We start from the raw sequence: 16,500 nt of genomic DNA, 5'->3' as shown, positions 1-16,500 counted from the left end.
TTATCAGTCTTTGGGGGGCCTGCTGACACATTTGGAATTTTGAGAGAGTGCCTTGAACACAAGCTCCTCTGGTCGCTTCTCTCCACCTTCCCCAGGTCAATTTCCCTTCCCCAGACAGAGTGCCACCCACCCACTCTTCACTTTTCCAAGGGGTCCGGGTATAAGGTAGATTCATTAGAATTAAAACTGATCCTCCTGAATTTGTATGATTTTACATAGGGTTCCCAAATAAATGACCTTCAAATTAATTCACAGAACTTATCTGTGGATACAGCAGTGACCTATGATTTGATAGTGGTTTTGAAGGGATACTTTGCAAAATTACAAGGATTCATAAAAGATTTGTGCCTTGTATCCATGTTTTTGTGCCTTGGGATCCCTTGAAAACACTACATCAGTTATTTAGTATGTCTCAGTCAATGGAGACCAGGGTTGCCAGGTTTTCTGTTTTTGCCCGGAGACTCCAGATTTTTGGGATCCCCTCTGGGTCTCCAGGTGAATCCCCTTAATTTCCCAACTCTCAGCTTTCATTTTTTTTAAAATTAAGTTTCTAGGTGGTCTGCTTCAAGAGATATACAGTAGGGCCACACTTATGCTAGTGTGCGATCAGCTGGAGCGCGGGGAGCTTCAGGGGCCAAGCACTGTCAGCTGGAGCGCGACAGCTGGAGCTCCCAGTGCTCCAGCTGATCTCCCCGCTGGCGCCGTATTAGCAGAACGCCAAAAAGCGGGGCACCGAAAAGCAGGGCCCTACTGTACACCAGAATGTCAGCCACCCTTGCAGTTTCTGTTAAATGGGTTCATAGCTGTCTGCTCTAACCCTATTCTTTCAGGTTTGTAGCCAATAAGTGAAGTCAGGGTTGTGACTGACAAGGGATTTGCTAACCTCCAGGCAATAGCTAGAACCCATTGCAAGGCTAGAAAACTCTTGTCTTTTCCTGGTTTATAGCTTTCTCTGTGTGCAGATCAGGAGATGTAGAACAAAAAAATTAGAGCAGGATCTTGGCAAGAAATTGTTTACTGTAAACAATTTCAGTTATAATAAAAGTTCACATGCAGGGTTTTTTTAATTACTTGCAAAAATAGCATATTATACGTTTTATCTTTGAAATAATTTTTGAACAGAAATTTAAAAGAAGTGTACATGTACATTTTCCTGCGCTGTTGAAGAGGGTAGTTTGTCTAATTCATAGCCTGTTTTGAAAACCTTCCCAATATGAAGTTTTAATCCTATACTGTAGGACTTACTTTTGAGTAAACGTGGTTAGGAATGTGCTGTAAATCAATAGGACTTTTGAGTGAACATAGCAGAAGACTGTGTTTGTGTTGTAAATCTTTCTCTCCTCAATCCTATTTTTAATAGCAATTAAACAGGGCTTACCTAGGTATCTCTGCTTTTATTTTGTAGGAAACTAATACCGATTTTTTTTTTAAGGTTATGCAATGACCAACTGGTTCTGACAATAAACTATTACTATATATGGGCTATATGCATTTTTATATCTCCGGTCTCTGTGTATATGGAATATTTCCAACAACCCTGTGAGGTAAGGTTGGAAACCAAGGCAGCTCACAACAAGAACTAAATCCATTTAAAATCCAGTAACCATAAAACAAGTATGAAACAGTTGCAAAACAGCTTAAAGTGCCGTGATTCTGAATTTTGGGTTGGGTGAAGTTCCTTATCACATGAGGTTACAGTTCTGTGCATGCTTCCCTCTTTGAGTAAGTCCTGTTGAATACATTGGGACTTGCTTCTGAGTAAGCTTGCATATGATTGCACTATAAATTTATTTATTATTTTATTTATTTATTACATTTATATACCACCCCACAGCCAAAGCTCTCTGGGCGGTTTACAAAAATTAAAAACACTGAACATTAAAAATAAATATACAATTTTAAAAACCATACAAAGTTTAAAACCATGAAGCACAGATACTCATAGGTAGTTATTTGAAATTAATTCAGTTTAATTTCTAAAATTGACAAATAATACACCAAGAGGGTTATAGCAGCAAAATCAGCTTCCCCAGAACTAACCCCTATTCCTTGTTCCATTAAGTTCCATCAATAATGTTTAACAATTTGCCTGGTCTATATGCCACTTGTAACATCAGCTATATCGGAGTTCTGTAAGGCGTTCTATTACTTCCATGCGTTCTGCTCTGTTTCCACAATTATGTTTTCCCCATAAAGGGTAACAAATATATTTACACGTTGTATAAATAATAAACATCTTTGACAGTCGTGCTTATATAAATATTTTTTCATACTATGTTTTGATAGGTATCTGATTTCACACTATGGTTGTAAATTATTATTTACAAATTATTATTTCCTCAACATTTTAAGTGTGCCCTTCTTCCTTGGGGTGGTCATGGTCCCCCGATGTTGTTTTCACCTTGAGGAGCAGATTAGGCTGAGAGATGGTCACCCAGTAACCTTTGTAGCTTATTTCCATTTTAAAATTTAATTAAAATGATTTATATGCAGGTAAAGTTTATGAAGTAATGCAGATCCACATAATACATTTAAAGCACATCCAACTCGCATTTAAAGCATATGACTTCCCCCAAAGAATCCTGACAAGTGTAGTTTCCCCCTCAGTTACAGTTCCCACCACCCATAACAAACTACAGTTCCCATGATTCTGTGATGAAATTCATGTGCTTCAAATGTATGTTGAATGTGTTTTCAATGCATGGTGTGGAGCTGCCCTAGTATGCTGTGCATTCATTAATGAATTGAAAAGAACAATTTGAAAAAAATCTTTTTTAAACGGGAAAGGCTGTAGCTCAATGATAGGGCACATGCTTTGCTTGCAAAGGTCCCAAATCCAGTCCCTGGAAAAGACTATAGCCTTGAATCCTGGAGAACCAATACTAGTCCATGTCATCAGTACCGAGCTAGATGGTACCAAAGGGCCTGAGTCGATATAAGGCAGATTCCTTTGTTCCTAAAAGAGGAAAGAGAGCCAAGGGCCACAGTGACTCTGAAATTTATTTATATATTACATTTATATAGTACTCTTATTATAAAAAAACCCCCTCAAAGAGGTTTATAGAAGGAATTAAAACAATAAAATTACTGGCAAGAACAGTTAAGGACAGGTATTTAAAACATTCAAAATAATGAAACTAATGAATTAAAAACAGATAAAAACATAATGGCTTCTACCTGCCTGGGTAGGCTTGCCTAAACAAAAATGTTTTTAGCAGGTGCCAAAAAATACAATGATCTGCATAAAGTTAATAGGCAGGGAGTTCCAAAGCGTAGGTGCTGCCACACTAAAGGATTGATTTCTCACAAGAGCAGAACAAATACTATGGTATGGAAAACACACCTTGAATTTGGCCTGGTAGCAAATCAGCAACCAGTACAGATTTCAGAGCAGAGGTATTATGTGCTGATAGGGTCTCACTCATGTCAGCAATTGTGCCACAGCATTCTGCACTAACTGCAGCCTCCGGGTCAGGTTGTGCTATGTGCAGATTTCTGTGGCATTGGCTAACTGGCTGCCAGGATTTTTTTAGTTTTGGTTAGGAATCCTGACTTGGGTTGGGATGCTGATTTTTCTGCCTTACTAATAGGAATCTTGTTGTGGTTGGTATGCTATTGTGTTTAGGGAATCATCACTGTCTTTTGTTTTTGTTTTTCCATTTGCATTTCATTTACCTCTGAGCTCATTCCCTTACATCCATAGAAGCAACAACAGTGGTTCCATGCTGTCAGCGTAACCCCCTGAAGCCCACTGATGATGTACCTTGTTGCATGATGGTTTGTTTCTTGTCCAATAGTGGTAAAAGAGAATTCACATACTGGGAAGTGTGACTTCAATTGCTGTTGTTCTCAAGCTTCTGACTGTGAAGGTAGACCAAACCATGTGTGTTTTCTCTGTCAATTATCATTCACTGTAATTGTGTTGGCTGTCAAAGTGAGTTTATATCAACCCACAGGGTAGACAGAAAAGAGTAGAGAATCTTCTTAACTCTTACTCGTTTCTCAAATCTCTGTCTGCAGTGAAGGGTTAAGTCTGTAAGGAAGTTTGGAGTAGCCATGTTAAAAGGCAGGGGCAGGGCATTCCAGGCAGCAGGTTGCTAACCCTGCTTTGAGATGTATATCTTTGCAGAGAATACCTGGTCAAGCCGTACCAACAGCACAATTCTAACAATATCTACTCTAAGTCTTGTTTAGTTTTATGGGGCTTAGTCCCTTAATAAGCATGCTTAGAATTGCAGTCTTAAGGAGCATCCATTTTTACTCCTGAGTGCTTTCATCTAACGTTTTTACAACACTAGGCTCCCTTTTTTCTACAATAGCCTTCTGGTGAATGGCCTGGTCTGAGGGCACTTAAACCCTTCTTGCCAGAATCGAGTAGGCTAGATAAAATGTTCCTTCTCTAGGCTCCCTAAGCAGGTGAGAAGGAATGATCCCGTCACTTCAGCTGGACCTGGAAGCACCCTCATTAGCTAAGATTTCTATCTTAATTTCCAATCAGAGAGATGTTTTTGTTTGAGTGGTATGCTCTTAAGCAACTGTGGTTGATGCTTAATATGCTTAATGACATTACTAGGGGCCGCCCCTGAAACCTCAGGGTTTGGGATGCTTCTGACCTGACAACCATAATGGAGGCAGATGTGATTTAATGGTAGTTGTGGGATGGGGGGCTGAAAAATTATGCAATTTCCAAAGGATCCATTTTATTAGGTTCAGCTTTGGTGTGTGTGCATACCTCTTCTTTGATTTGAATCTGGCTGCTCACTTTCTCGTGCCTGGTCGCTCTGTTTTCTCTCCCCCATCCCCAAGTCTCCAAGATTGCTCCCCTGTTCCTCCTACCCTCTCAGACTTTCCACTTCCTGTTCAGCTGCTCCGATGCTAATCTGAGCCTTGAAAAGTGCACATAGTGGAAAAAGAAAATGGGGGACTGTGTTGCTTTTTGAATTTCATGGGAGAATAAAGGCAACCACCCCCTACTTCATGATGAGGACTGGGTGGGGTCAGTTTGAGAGGCCACATGGACTTGAGATGAAATTCCCAAGGGTGCTATTGCACCTAAAGGTGCCATGTTGGTGACCACAGAATACCACTTTGTTCAGTGAGTTCTTAGTTTTAACATTTTTTAGTTTTATTCAGTTTTATTTATATTTATTTGTCGGTTACTACGATTTTTTCTCTCTCAAATCAACTTACAGCATTACATTTCTATTTCTGTTCTATTTTAGTCAAGCCATCTTATTGACCTGAGGAGTCTTCTTATATTCTTCTTTTTGCTCAGCTACTGGATTATATTGTAATATGTAGAAAGTGCCATTGTATTTTAGAGGCGGTATATCATAGCGACACAGAATGTGAGGTGACAGTCCAGGAAATTCCTAGTTCAAATCTTATCTCAGCCACAAACTCACTAGGCAACTTTAGGCAAGCCTTTGTATCTCTGCCTCAGCTCCTCAGGTTCAAATAGGGATGATAGCAATGATTTCTACGAAGATGCATGTGAGGTTGAGGTGCTTTGAACAAAGCAATATAGACATAATTATGGTATTCATTTGCATAGGGGGCAGCTTCTGCTAATAGTTATGTATTTGAATTTCTTAATGCATAAGATGGGAAAATACAGAATGAAAGTGTACTAAATTCAGATTTGGAAAAAATCTTATACATGGTTACTGAAATCTTGGTTAAATAAGTACCTAGAATAAGCAACAAGCCTACCAAATGTTTTCTTATGAGATGGGATATATTTAATTTTTCTAGAATATACTCTCTTTAAAAACCTCTTAACAAGAAAGGTCCTTAGAATATCTTATGTAAATGGATAGTGTAGAAGGAGAGATATTTTACGACTAGTTTAGTGTTCTCTCTTCTATGTGCCATTCGGCTCTTTTGGCTGATAGGGCAAATGTTACTGCAGATGCTTAACCAGTTTTGCTTATGTGCTTCTGTTAGAGCAATTTGCACCTTTGCATACTACCTCATGTAGACAGAAATATATTGTAAATATTTCAACCTGAACACATTTTGGGAATGACTTTGAATTCATTGGTGGTTGAAAAACTTAATATTTTATTCCCATATTATGCAGCTTTGGACAAACGTTCTGTAGTATTTTATAGTGTAAATGATTTGAATAGGGTTTCTAATGCTTTAAGAAAGGGGGGGGACTGAAATCAAGCTCTTCCTGAGTAGCAGTCCCTGTCTGCCAGTAATATTTGGCTTCATTCCTGCTGTCAGTAATATGTGACATGGACTTGCAGCTGCTTGGATTCAGATCAGGATTAGAGTGTTATGTCCTGAACTACCGATTGGTTCACAGAGGCAGTCTTTGTGCCTTATGAATATTTTGTTTGTAGCACTTGTGCTCCAAGATACTGCAGTGTCTCTGCAGCACGTGCACTAATTGCCACTGTGTGTGTACTGCTCCATAAGGAGGGAGGTCCTTTGTGACAAGTACTTTACACACTGCTGGCTGATGTTGAATGCACATAGTGCAGCCATCTTAATCACACTTTCAGTGTAGCTGAAACAGTGCAGTCTCAAAATGGCTGACGAAATATTCTCTTGAGCTGTTTAGCCTGCCTATATGCTAATGAGCATATCTGGTGGAGTCACATGTTACAGATACAGTACAGAGGTAAGAAACAATTCTGGGTTTTGTTTTTCAAGAAATAGTTCAGGATGTGTACAAATGTGAAACCAAAAAACTAATTATTGACACATGTATTTTTTAGATTTCCATGGCTGGTGAAGGTGAGTTTTACACAATTAAATATTTCACAAGGATTGTGGAAGTGAGTTTGCTGGGGTCAAAGGTCACTATTGTAAAAAGTGCTATAATCAGCTGATTTTAAGAAGATAGGCAGATATCTGCTAGCTTTTGTATTAAACTTACTTTATATTTTAAACCCATTGATTGGACTGCTTTAGAAATGGATAAAGAAGCAGTGCTTCACTCATCAGCATATTTTTCTCTTAAATGGTTGAGATATTTGGTTTATAGTAGTTTTGGAAGAATATAGAACATAGTATTTATGAATAGCAATTACTTGACAACAGGATGCTTTCATACAGTATATTGTTGGTCAGCAATTACCTCTTAAATTGTAGAATTTTCTGCATTGCAAGCAATAATGGTCTAAATAAATAATGGAAATAAAAGTTACATTTTGGACCTTGGTACTTGTTCCATTTTAGATATGAGTTCGTTTATAAACACAAAAATTGTGACCTATGTTTTTATTTTGGTATATTTAGATAGTATGTAAGATATAAGATTTTCACTGGCCTAGGTCATGATTAAGAATGAGGTAAGTGACAGCACAAGGTCACAAAGAAAACATTAGAGCTTCTATTTTGGAAAGTATTTTCTGATGTAGCATGAGCCTTTATGAGCAGAAGGTAGATATTGCTCTTGAACTCAGGACCCACAAATAGATTGTTATTGATTAAATTGGCAACAGCAAAATGTTCTCATGTGAAGGTGTCTCTCGCAAGGTGCATCCTTCTTAAGTGAAGTTTCCATAAGAAATTATGGTTCAACGTTACATAATTTTTTTATTCCTTTTTTTAGGAAGTTCACCATTAATAAGGAAAATGTTACATATTTTTATTTTAAAAACTTGCTTGTACAAACCTGTCTAAATGCCAGTTCCCAAAATTCCAACACACTGTTTTGTAATTCTGAAGCAATTCTTATCTCAGCCGATTTAATTCTTAATGGCTGGAGGAACGGGGAAAGGGATCAGTTTGAAGCGCCACACTTATAGTTTGCATCGGTGTTCCTTTTAACTCTGTCCTATATAAGTGAATGGCTGCTATTCATTCCCTGGGAAAAAGCCAGTCCCTGTACCTGGGGCAAAACCTGCCCACTACCCCTGAAAGTGTGGTGACGGGCACCATGGTGATGGTAGAGTGGGGAGCAATGTCTCCCCCTTTTTTCTTTTGGCAGTTCCAGGTGAGGAGGCAATGTGTTTGCATTGCTTGCCACCTGAGAGGCTCAGAGGAACCAAACCATCTCTCCCCTACCCTTCTTTTGATGGCTCTTCTTTAGTAATCAATTTTTACATGGCTAATTTGAAGGGTGATTTGTAGAACTCAAGAGCTTATAAATCTCACAAAGTATAACGGGCAAATTTCCCTGGAACTAAATGTGCATGATTAGCAAATGTGAAGGCGGTCTGTTTCAGTCTGATATTGATGTTTTCTGTATAATATGTTATCTGACTTAAGGCTTGTATTTGATATTTTCATGTTCTTAAAAGGAAATAATGATCTCTTACAGCAAATTTGATAGCTGTAGTAAAACGGAAACAGTAAAAATACCACTGAAAACAAGATAATTTTCACTTCACTTTCTTGAATGTTTACGGAAATCAAATATGATTTTTTTGCTTCTGTTTTTTGATGCTGGTATCTTTTAGATAGAATTGCTTTCCCCATGTAATCATTAGTTTCATTGTTCAGTGAACTTTACATGTCACTTGAATTCCTTTGTTAAATATTCTGAGTGGTTAGAATTTTATGCTGAAAGATCTCTTAAAATTAGCTAGATTTAATTTGCAAATGCTATCTGAGATGCCAAAACCAAAAGTTGTTCATATTTTCCTTACTGATGCATAAATTCTAGAACTTTCTGTAACATCTGCCAACTAGTGGAAATGAGATCAATTACTAGGAACAGACCAAAATGGTGTTGCTTTTCTGCATCTCCATGTCACTCTTTTTTCCCTTGTTCACTCCCAGTACTGTGCCAGTTGAATGAAGACAGCGCAGTATAGTAATATTTTATGTATAGTCTTTATTTGCTTGCTATGTTGTGCCTTGCTTGACTATTTTAATATATTCAAGAAATGGCAGTCTAGGAATTAATGTGGCCCATGGGCCAGAGGTTCCCCATGTTTAGTTGGGTTCAGTAATTACTCTGTGGGATAGATAAATTATAGATACATTAGGGCCCCACTCATACAGCGGGTTATGTTCCGGCCCCCTGCTGTAAAGCGAAAACCGCTGTAAAGTGGAACCCATTGACTAACATTGACCAAAATGTCGCCCGACGGCAAAAAAAGCCGTAAAAGTGGAACAAGCGCTGTAAGAGCGGGGCCTTTCTGTAATTGACAACCGCTGCATTAGCTGTAAAGCGAAGCGCTGTAAAGCGGGGCCCTACTGTATCTTACACATTTTTGTGCAAGATGCAGCCAAAGCCAAGTGTGTTGGCTCCATTGATGCCAGCATGACTCTCCCATTGGAATTAATGGGATTCATCTAAACTTCATATTGGGCACGATATAATTAGCTGAAGCTTCGATGCTCCTGCTGCTGCCCTGGGCTCCTGCTGGGAGGAAGGGCGGGATATAAATCAAATAAATAAATAAACAAACAAGCAAACTTTGCCTAGACCCCTCTGATAGTTACCTGATTCCCCATCCCTATGTGTTTTCACTGTATGTTCATTGGTCTTTTCAATATTGGTCTCTCCTTGGTAGACTGATTTTGCAAAATCTGCATGGATCTTTTATTCTTACCTATTTTTCTGTGTTCCTCTATAATATTCATTCTGAAACACTGAAAGGAGGGGGGAATCCTGCTAGAACTCACCTAAGGACCAGATTTAAAGTAAATAAATTCAATTCAATCTTGTCTCCAAACTGTTCAACTCATTAACACTGAAAACAGTACTGCCAAAATGTTACATGGTTTTTTGATTTCCCAAAATTCATTATCGGATTACTCTTCTAAAACTAGGGTGAATAAAATACTGATTTTAAACAAACAAAATCAAATATATGCTCATAGTCTCTTCAAACTGAATCCATGACCCACCATCAAACACAATGGTTGATTTCCCCCCCCCTAGAAAAACATGAAATTGGAGGTGAAATATAGGTTATGTGTTGTGTTGTGCAAATTATGAATCTTTAGACTGCAACTTTAATGTGTAGGCCTGTTGCTTTTTATGACTAGGTTTTGTCTGGTAACAACCACCATTTGTTTCTGGAAACTTCTGAGCATTTTAAGTGTTCAAGCAAGTAATATTGCTGTGTCAAAGAGCTGCTGAATATCTGTTGTCTATCTCACTTAAGGCTCTGGATTTCTCTTGCTAATCCCACATGAAGTATTTTTCAGGAAAATCAGTCTTTGGTAAACTGTGGATGAAATGTGGATACTTTTTGGACAGAGTTATTATTAAAACAGTATTATAGAGAAGAAACTGATGAAACAGTAGAAAAACTGGCAATATAAATGTTTACTTGGGTGGATGTCTTCATTATTTGTCTAAACCTGGATTGGTAAGAAAAACCTCAGAAATTTACAAAGTACTTTGTTAGGCATTTCACAGAGCCAAGATGGCACTGACTACATAGCTTCTAGGTCACTTCTGATTTGTCTGGAGCTGTTCCAGACCATACTTCTTTTGTGGGCATCTGGTAGAATCCAGCACAGAGAGAGGGAGGAGACAGACTTCCAAAACTAAAACATCCTACAGAAAGTAGTTCTACTTCCAGTGCCTTCAGCAAGCTGGGCAAGTTATGAATAACAACATGTACCAGAGCTAGGTATTAAACTCTGCTGGGCAATAAGAGTATCAGCATTAAATGAACAAAATTGTATATTAAATAAAATGTCAGAAAGTTGATATACTTCAATATTCAACAGCAATTTGCATTCTATGAATCCTGTGGAAAATATCAGACATGCTTTCAGATGACCAAGTTCCATCATCTTCTGGTAAAATTTGACACTTTCTAAGCTTGTCTTTTAAATTCTGGATATTTCTAATTATTAAGTAATTGCTTTTCAGATCTTGTGATTACATTTAAACATTTTTCAAAACTTATTGTACCTATATTGTTGAATTATTTTACATAAAAACCAACTTTCTTTTATAAGGAAGCATTGGTTGAGTTCTTAAAAGATAAGGAGAATCCATACAATAAATTGCAGACTACCTGATAAAATTTGTGAAGGGATGGAGGCACGGCTGATTGGGACTGTGGCCACATCTGGGCTATAGAATTCCACGCTGGAGGAGATCCATCTAACTCCCTCTCCCCTGGATTTTTGCTGCTCTGTAATGCATTCTTGTTTTGGAAAGCACCTAGCCCAATTGAGTGGAGGTATCATCATCATCATTATGTGTTACTATACTGCCCTTACTCCTGAAGAACCCATGGTGGTGTACAACAACATTAAAACACAGGTATTACACAACATTAAAACATCTGAAACCCACGTGTCTAAAAACAGAAAGCCTAGTTTAGTGCAACTACTGTACCAGCAGTTGGATCCCAGGATTAGTGAAATAATAAGTATGTTTGTTCTTTGAGCAATGTTTTATGCTTTCATAAACACAACATATTTGAACAAAGCAAGGATAAAGTTGGAGATGACAGAAATACTCAGTCATCTTTGTCACTAAAAAATTTCCACCAATCCTAAGTGAATGTTATAAGCTAACTATTTATTTGTTAGTTTGTTTATTATTTGATTTATATCCCGCCCTTCCTCCCAGCAGGAGCCCAGGGTGGCAAACAAAAGCACTAAAAACACTTTAAAACATCATAACAGACTTTAAAATACATTAAAACAAAACATCTTTAAAATATATTTTAAAAAAGTTTTAAAGACATCTTTTTAAAAAAAGGTTAAAAACATTGGGTTTTTTTAAAAAAGGTTTAAACATATTACAAAACAATTCCAACACAGACACGGATTGGGATAACTTAAAAAGCTTGTTGAAAGAGGAAGGTCTAACAGCCGCCGAAAAGATAACAGTGATGGCGCCTGTCTAATATTTAAGGTGAGGGAATTCCACAGGGTAGGTGCCGCCACACTAAGGGTCCATTTCCTATGTTGTGCGGAACGGACTTCCTGATAAGATGGTATCTGCAGGAGGTCCTCGCCTGCAGAACGCAGTGAACGACCGGGTATATAAGGGATAAGACAGTCTACCAGGTATCCTGGTCCCAAGCTGTAAAGGACTTTGTACACCAAGACTAGAACCTTAAACTTAGTCTGGTAGCAAGTGGGCAGCCAGTGCAATTCTTTCAGCAGCAGGGTGACATGTTGGCAATACCCTGCCCCAGTGAGCAGCCTCACAGCCGCATTTTGCACCAGCTGCAGCTTCCGCACCAACCTCAAGGGTAGCCCCACATAGAGCACATTACAGTAATCCAGCCTGGAGGTTACCAGTGCATGGTCAGGCTATTCCAGTCCAGACAATTGTGTTTGCTGTTTAAAAGTTGTGTTCACCTGCTGCAAACAGCCTCCTGTTTTTATTGTTTGTGGGGGGTTTCTGTGGACTTGGTATATTTTTTAAGTGATGCAAGTCACCTTGAGTGGTTGTATGGCAATAGAAAGGTGGGATATAAATTCACTTAATAAAGAAACCAGTTTTTAAAATAACAAACCAACTATTTTTAGTAACATGTATTGAAATTGTAATAATGAAATGTTAATTCAACAATGTTGTTGATTTTTTTAAAAGCTTCATCTTTATACTGCAATAAAACACAAGCAGATCATTCTTTTCATGCCTCATGACCTAGTTCTCTAAACCAATGTTGGAAAGCCACAGCAGCAGCATCTAAGGCCTGGGGAGAGGACATTCTCCGTCTGTGGGGAATGGAGCAGACAGAAAATGGGTTAATCCACTTGCTGAAGGCAGGACCAATCTAAAACATTTTTTTTAAAAAATGTCCATCCTGCAGAAGAGAGAACTCCTTTCAGTCTTGTAGACAATACTGAGGTAGATGGACCAGTGGTCTGATTCAGTATAAGGTGGCTTCCTATGTTAATCTGGAGCTCCTGAATTTTCAGGACCCAACCTCACAGGCTAGTTTTTTATTACTATTATTTTCTGAGAGGGGTTTCTGTTCCCCCTGCTGTCAGTTCTTTAAGCAGAGATTGAGGGAGGGCAAATGGAGATAATCTTGCATAAGCAGTAGTGAGGGGACTCCCCCTCAAGTCCCCTGAGTGCACTCAAGGAGGCAGTTATGTCACTTGCCAAGAGGTGGGGTGGTCCTGGAAGAGAAGGACGAACTGGTCTTCTCACATTGCATTTTAAAACAAGTTTTATATTTACATATTAATTTCCATTGTTGTCAGGCAGAAAGGTGGGATATAACTTTAAATATAAAGCACTGTACTGATACAACACTTTACAATTGGATTTAACTGTATTGATATCAGCACAAGGAACAACTGATGTGTGCACAACAGAATCTGGTTTCTGCTCCACTGTTGTTGATACATTGGTGCTTACCCTTTGCCCTTGCTACGGTAGCAGCATTCTCTGAAGATTTGCTTGTGGAGCATTGGCAGGAAGGCACAGATCCTTAGTATGATAAAAAAAACCCATGCTACTCAATGTGGCTTAGTATTTCCCAGGAAAAGGACAGAATTTGCAAATTTTTCTCTGCTTATGAGAGAGTCAGTTTTGTCTGTGACTCGTAACAGTGGGTTTACTGGAAAAGATTGAAAAGCAATATTTCTGCACATTTTCATCATGCATTGCTTACTATCAACATTCACCAGTAAGTGGTAGAAGGGAGGATGTAATTGGGTTATGGATAGGGAATGTCTTTTGGTCTGGATAGAATAGGTTTGCTTGTGATAGGGTTGACTGTAATCCCATCTATTACCAGGTTAAGAGTTTAGATGTTTTGTTGGACCCAGGCCTGCTATTTTAAGTTTATTTTTATATGATTATGTGACCTGCTCTTCATTAAAACAATCCCAGAGCAGGGTACATAATCAGCAGTCCTTGAGAAGTAGGTTAGAGCTGTTACTGGAGTGCTTTTCTCCACTTCCACTTAATGGAAATCTGTCTCTTTCTCAGGGCAGACTTTGATATACTGGTCCATGCTTATTTAACTTCAAGACTCAATTAGTGCAGATGTACTCTGCATGGGGAAGACTGCTTAGAAATGCCAGAATGTAGTATGCAGCTGCATGTCTTCTGTCAGATGTTTGGAGGCATGCACTTTATTGCCAATTTTTAGTTTTCTTCCAGACTCAATTCAAGGTGCAAATTTTAGTCTTTAAAATGCTTCACTCCTTGAGACATTCATGCCTTCAGGCAGCCCACCCCAGCTTTCTCAGTGGTGGTTCCCCATTTGTGGAATGACCTCCCTGCCGAAGTGTGTCTGTGTCCCTTATTATTGCCTTTCAGAAGGAATGTAAAAACATTACTCGGGCATTTTATTGCTGAAAGATACTGATCCTGGTATCACTGAAATTGGCCCAGTTTACCTGAAAGAGCGCCTCCACCGCCACCAATTATGCCGCCCGACCAGATCAGCCACGCAAGGCCTTCTCTCAATCCCACCAACCAAAACAGCTAGGTTGGTGGGTACTAGGGAGAGGACTTTTTCTGTGGTGGCCCCCACTCTGGAACTCCCTCCCGTTTGATCTCCGACATGCCCCTTCCCTGGATGTATTCCGCAAGGCCCTGAAGACGTGGCTATTTCAACAGGCCTTTGAGATCTTTGGGATGGGTTAATCCCCATGATTTTGTCATCTATTATATGCTGTATATGTAAATGTTTTTATAAATGTACTGATGACTGTCCAGTATTTTATTTATTGAGATTAATGTGACTGCATTTGATACTATTGTATTTTATCCCATTTTAATGTACGTCGCCTAGAGTGGCTATCTGCCAGATAGGCGACACACAAATTATTATTATTATTATTATTATTATTATTATTATTATTATTATTATTATTATTATTATTACTGATTGAGAGAATGTGATTACTTTAAACCGGTTTTAGAATGTTTTTAATGATGTTGTTGATGTTTGTCATCCTGGGCTCCTTTGGAAGGAAGGGGGGATATAATTGAATAAATTGTAGCATGGTATCTTCCAAGATGTTTTGGACTACAACTCTCATTCGTCCCAGCAAGCATGGACAGTGATCAGGGAAGATAGAAGTTGTAGTCTAAAACATCTAGAGGGCACCAGGTTGTGGAAGTCTTCCTTAGGACTGCTTCTTCCTCTATAACAGTTGCAATCTAGTTAACAGGCACTGCTCTATATTCCTTTATGTCAGGTCAGGGTGGTTTACAGCCAAAATCTCGCCTCAAAACTATGAAACCTCTTTCCTGAAGAAATTGGGAAAGCTGCTATGTTGTTGCTGCCGCTGCTGCTGCTGCTTATTACATTTATTAGTTGCTTGCTATATAAAATGTTTCCAAGCAGCGTTCAGTTGTCAGGTTTACAGCAGACATGGGGAACCTGTGGCTGGATGTTGTAGTCCAACTCCCATCATCCCTGGCCATTAACCATGCTGGATAGTTCAGAAGCCTGGGTTTCCTCACTCCTGGTCAGCTGGCAAAGCCACCCCCCCTCCAACCCTTATTTGGGATGTCACAAATAAGCTCTGGCCAATTACAGGAAATGTTCAGTGGTTAAACGGTAACACACCGACTAGGAACAGTATAGATATTTATAACATTTATCCAAAGATTTAGGCTTTTCACCAACCACAATGGTGTTTTTAGTGAGGTAACTTTTTTCAAATAGTTGTATAGGAATTTCCCCAGCCTTGAAAAGAACCCGCTAACTGAAATAAACATGTTGTTATATTTCATCCAGTACACTACAGCCTTGATGAACTTGCATTTTAATACATTTATAGAAGTATGCATAGTGTACCTCACAATTTAAGTTGTGGCTAGAAAGGAGAAACTTTCTACTTCGTTACCCAGATTGAGTATAGCAGAATAGGGAGAGAAAGGTGAGTTCAAACTACCTTTTTTTAAGATCACATTTGGCATCACGTGAGACTATAGAGAGCTAATGCTTTATTACAGAAATTTCTGTGGGCATTTGGGAGTTAAATATGAGTTATAAAACCTAAGTTTTCACACAAGGAATGTTTAAAATATTGTATGTGATTAATGTTTCCTTGTTATAAATATGTGAAAATACTGAGTCAATCCCATTCTTATTTGAGCTATTAATTAGCAAACTGTTAAGCTGTATATTTAGAACCAGTCATTCTCGGACATGCAATATCCTGCAGCAGTTTATGAAATAAAGGCCCCGTTACTTACATTTTTATGGAGATAGGTAGCTATCACTACATTCTAGCTTTGGGTTATGTCATGGCTCCACCTTGTCTGGAATGTCAAAATGACTTGTTTTCTGCACTGAAGAATTATAGAAGATAATAAAACAAATTCTTATAAACAGTATCTTATTACAGGGAATAAGTCCAGAAGTAAGACTTGCAGGCAAAGACAGAATTCCTTCTGTCTGGTTTAATGTACTGCTTTCTGTTGAGTTCTAATATGCATTTTTCTGCTACTACATGGCATAAGGGAGGTATTGCACTGCACATGCTTCTGGGCAGGCAACTGCTAAGCACTGCAGCAAGCAGTACGAATAGTCTCATTCTAAAGAGTTTCCATTGCAGCTGGCATTTGCAGACTATGTGCTTTGTAAGAGCTAACGCAATTCCTCTAAGAGCAATTCTTTTGTAAATAAAAATTTC

The 16,500-nt window shown here is 38.6% G+C and overlaps 1 protein-coding gene across 6 annotated transcripts in view; it reads left to right on the top strand.

Moving 5' to 3' along the window:
- ATF7IP (activating transcription factor 7 interacting protein) overlaps positions 1-16,500 on the top strand; it is a 124,026-nt gene that overhangs the window by 25,460 nt on the left and 82,066 nt on the right. The window lies entirely within an intron of this gene.

This window comes from Rhineura floridana, chromosome 8 (genome assembly GCF_030035675.1).
Source record: "Rhineura floridana isolate rRhiFlo1 chromosome 8, rRhiFlo1.hap2, whole genome shotgun sequence".
Taxonomy (NCBI): Eukaryota; Metazoa; Chordata; class Lepidosauria; order Squamata; family Rhineuridae; genus Rhineura; species Rhineura floridana.
This window is presented reverse-complemented; position numbering and strand designations above follow the sequence as displayed.